Source organism: Haliotis rubra, unplaced genomic scaffold, assembly GCF_003918875.1.
Source record: "Haliotis rubra isolate DU_JTF1 unplaced genomic scaffold, ASM391887v1 Scf56, whole genome shotgun sequence".
NCBI lineage: Eukaryota > Metazoa > Mollusca > Gastropoda > Lepetellida > Haliotidae > Haliotis > Haliotis rubra.
The window spans coordinates 233,464-238,143 of record NW_025767257.1 but is presented as its reverse complement, the minus strand read 5'-3'; positions in this window follow the sequence as shown (position 1 = coordinate 238,143).

Below are 4,680 nucleotides of genomic sequence, written 5' to 3'. Positions count from 1 at the left end.
GATGTACAACGTGAAACTCCCAGGAGGAATCTGCAAGCTCTGTTCTGTATATTTCTCGGTGACTGTAAAGACCCTGTATTGGAGCTCCATAGAACAGAATGGGCGGTACAGTAGTTTCATAAAGTTTAGTGAAAACGTCATAAGCCATGTCCCCACATCTGTAATACTTAGTTATCATTGAGGTTAGTGCAGGTCCAGCACTCGTGGCGATTTCCTTTACCGTATACTTCATGTTAAGGTGATATGCAGTTCGATCAAAACCAAGCATTATATGCAATATGTTACTGACATTGAGTAATGTGAAGTTTCAGTAAACTGTTATAGCATGTTAACTTGGAAAATCAATTGATTTCAGTGGATATCAGTTGTAAGATGTGCAAGTTTGGACAAGTACCTTATGGTTCATGGTAACATATTGAATAAAACAGGGTGTAGTGATTCTTTTCCTATGTGTATATCTTTTGCACACATTTAGGACGAGATGTGTGCCAGTCGGTATTGTACAAGTCAAATGCGTTTGGAATTCATCTAGCAAAGGCGAATTTGGGGCCAATTCCGTTTCTGTATGACACGCTTGTCATCAAATCCAACTTCATGCCCGTTACCTTGAACAGTTGTGTTGATGGGTCCCTTTTCGTGGACGATTTCAATATTTCATGTCGTGGTAAAAACATGCACGCAATAGAAAGGCAGCAACAACTCTGCCTTAACAAAATCCAAATATGGGCCAATGAGAATGGCATTAAGTTTTCAAAATCCAAAACAAATTGTATTCACTTTTGTCGTAAATACAAACCACACAAGGATCCAGACCTATCTTTAGATGGTACTCCAATCAAGGTAGTAGAAGAGGCCAATATTCGACCGTCACCTGACATTCTTACCACACATAAAAATATTTGAAAACCATTTGCTTGAAGGTTCTGGACTTACTAAAAGTCGTTTCAAATACAGAGTGGGGAGGGGATCAGACTACCCTCTTCACTTGTACAGATCTTTGGTTCGCTCTAAACTAGACTACGGCTCCATTGTTTATGGTTGAGCCTGCAAAAGCAATTTAGAAAAATGAGATTCTATCGACCACCAAGGCCTGAGGCTCTGCCTGGGAGCTTTTAGGACCTCTCCGGTAGACAGTCTATATGCAGAGGCTAACGAACCTTCCCTAGAACAACGCCGCATTAAACTTTCACTGCAATATGTCACTAAATTACATTCAAATCAGTCCAATCCAGCATACAAGTGTGTTTTCAAAACTTGTTTCCTAAACTGCCAAGCCTGGTTCCACCACTTGGAATCAGAATTCAACCACACATACCTGCAGCTAAAATTGATCTCAATATGATAGCACCTTACCGACCCCTGTCTTCACCACCCTGGCAGATGGTGAAACCACAGGTCGATCCTACCCTCACTAAACTAAAAAAGTCTGAAACAAATCCGTTGGTGTTCCAGCAGGAATACAACCAGTTACCCATAGATCCACTTTCACAGACGGATCCAAGGATTTTTGACTCTGCACTTACAATGCTTATTAATGCAGACTTGTTCTCGTCACTATATGGCTGGAATAATGCCGATGTGACAAAGCCCAACTCAACTCAACTCAACATGCACAACATGAATTCACTTTGACCACATGGTACGGTGACGGTAACTCCCATACCTTAACATAGACTTAAGGTAGTCTTAGCACTAAGGTGACCGTAACCCCCATACATTAACATAGACTTAAGGTAGTCTTAGCACTAAGGTGACCGTAACCCCCATACATTAACATAGACTTAAGGTAGTCTTAGCACTAAGGTGACCGTAACTCCCATACATTAACATAGACTTAGGTAGTCTTAGCACTAAGGTGACCGTAACTCCCATACATTAACATAGACTTAGGTAGTCTTAGCACTAAGGTGACCGTAACTCCCATACATTAACATAGACTTAGGTAGTCTTAGCACTAAGGTGACCGTAACTCCCATACATTAACATAGACTTAAGGTAGTCTTAGCACTAAGGTGACCGTAACTCCCATACATTAACATAGACTTAGGTAGTCTTAGCACTAAGGTGACCGTAACTCCCATACATTAACATAGACTTAGGTAGTCTTAGCACTAAGGTGACCGTAACTCCCATACATTAACATAGACTTAGGTAGTCTTAGCACTAAGGTGACCGTAACTCCCATACATTAACATAGACTTAGGTAGTCTTAGCACTAAGGTGACCGTAACTCCCATACATTAACATACACTTAAGGTAGTCTTGGCGCTAAGGTTGTTTTTTTACAACAGCACCCTGATCTTAATGGATGTTGTGATACATTTGATCAATAAATGTGCAGGGATTAATTATGCCATTTTGACAAACATGCCTGTGCATTCAACTGCACTGTGTAATAGTGTTGGGAATTGGATAAAATCTCATAATTGATGATTGGTTCATTACAACCGATCAATCATCGAAAATAATTGGTCAACATCATTTATCAAATTTTTCTGGTTATGTTTGTTACTGCATAAAAAACAAAGAAAAAACATGTAGTTCTTATGAGTCTTTTTGCAAATTCCACAAAATGCATGTGCAAATTTAACATCTTTAAAGGATGACTAGTATGTTCGGAACATAAATTTCCTGGAGTCTTTAAAGATAAATTCAATCCTGACTTGGAACGAGCTTGTAATGTTTATGACATGTAACAGACAAAACCAACCTTGTGAAAAATATTGTTAATGCAAACAAGTGTTCCAGAATTGTTTGTGTTCGATTATGAGAAAACATGATCGATTGCTTGGTCGTTTAGTCACTGCGACCAATCTTCGATTATTTCAATTAATCGGACCACCACTACTGTGTAAAGCAGCCAACATTAAACCTTGGATAAATCTTTTCTTCAGCTGAAATTGTATAGAAGATTCTGAAAGCTACACAGAATGTTTTACATGCCTTTATTGCACAACGACATGTACACAGTATATAACAGACAGATCTAGAGAGGTGGAAGTTGGCAGGCAGATCTCTCCTAGTAGTGGACAGTCGTACGCACGTACGTGGACTAGCATGTAATGGTAACCACAACCTAGAACGTTAGTGACCCTACTGAAGCAGCAGTAGTACAAAAGGCTGGGTTGCTTCTGCAATCACCACCGATACCTTCCTTTCAACTTCCTTCATGCTTGCCTGACATAACGGGAAACAATCATCCTCCTGTTAGACAAAATCATGTTTATTCCATGCAGCATCATAATTTCTTGCTTCAACAGTTTTGTAACATATATGGAGATGATATTGCCTCTAGGATTTCATACAAATTTGTAACATGTCAAGTGACAAGTAAAGTGGAAAAACGTTCCTGCTTAATAATGCTTACAAATAAAACTGGCCATTGGAAGAAGAATGTCTATATAATACTTCAGTTGTCACTCCAACTTGCTTCAGTTCTCCAAAAGCAGGCCACACCCAACCCTTCCCACCTCACCCGGTATCCCTCACCTCAATATCATTTTGATTAAATACACATAATCCAACTCTACACCTAAGCAGACCTTTTCCAAGATATTCTGAAATGGTCATTGTGCAAGCATAAGGTATTTGTCGTAAAAGTGACTTTATTGTGTTCACATAAGCAATGGTCTTAACTTAGAGAAGAAGCATTTGACACCTACCTACTGTTGAAGTTACCAAGCACTAACATACAAGCCAGGAACATTGACAAGCCCCCAAACCCTATAGCAGCCTGCTCACATGGCAAACGTACTTGTGTTCTCAACAACCTTAATCAGCAGTTAATCGGGGTCAGTTTCCCCGGTATTTATTTCTCAGAAAATAACGTCACAAAATAAAAGTACTGGTAGAACAAAATTCATAACACTTCGTGAAAGGTCACTCTGCCATCTGATGTCAAGTGTTCTGTTACTGGGAAAGTTCTCAAGAGCTCTAAATATCAAGTTCAAAGGGTTACAAACTGTATAAAGCTCAGTTTTTCCTAAGCAACTCTTTGGTTATTGTGATGTGAGTACAATCCTTGCAACCCTCATGTTATACACCTAATGATAAATGAAAGAACACAAGATTTGTCAGGGACACAACTGCAAAAATATTGTGTTTTTACAGGTGGTTTTGAAAGTTCCATGATCATGAGTGAAGGTCTGAATATGAACATCTCTAATAAAATATTGAACACAAGACCGGATTTCCTATCACTGTTAGGATATGTTGGATGTTTGATGGTGTTTCATCTTCTAGTCATATCAAACAAAAATACTAGGGAATCTTTGTTTAAGGATAAGAATAGGTGTGAAAAAGACACACACATATTTTTTATACTTTTGAAACTTGATAAGCATAGAGACATATAATTTGTTTCTCATTACTGCGTAGACAAAGCATTGTATTCCATGGTAAGATGACATGAAACATAGGAGCACCAAAACAAGCTAGCCTTTGCTCTTCACAAATTACACTTAGCAGCATTAATGTACAACCTAGTCAGCATGCATGGGAACATACTGTGAACGACCTTTGTATCTAATGGCAACAATAAAATAATCACAACAATATTACAAAGATTGCATCTAAACAAAGCTAGTATATATGTATACAGGAGTTGTTTATAAACAATATAAATAGATGTATAATGATATTTGATCCAGTGCTATGAAAAATAATAATAAAACCAGAGCA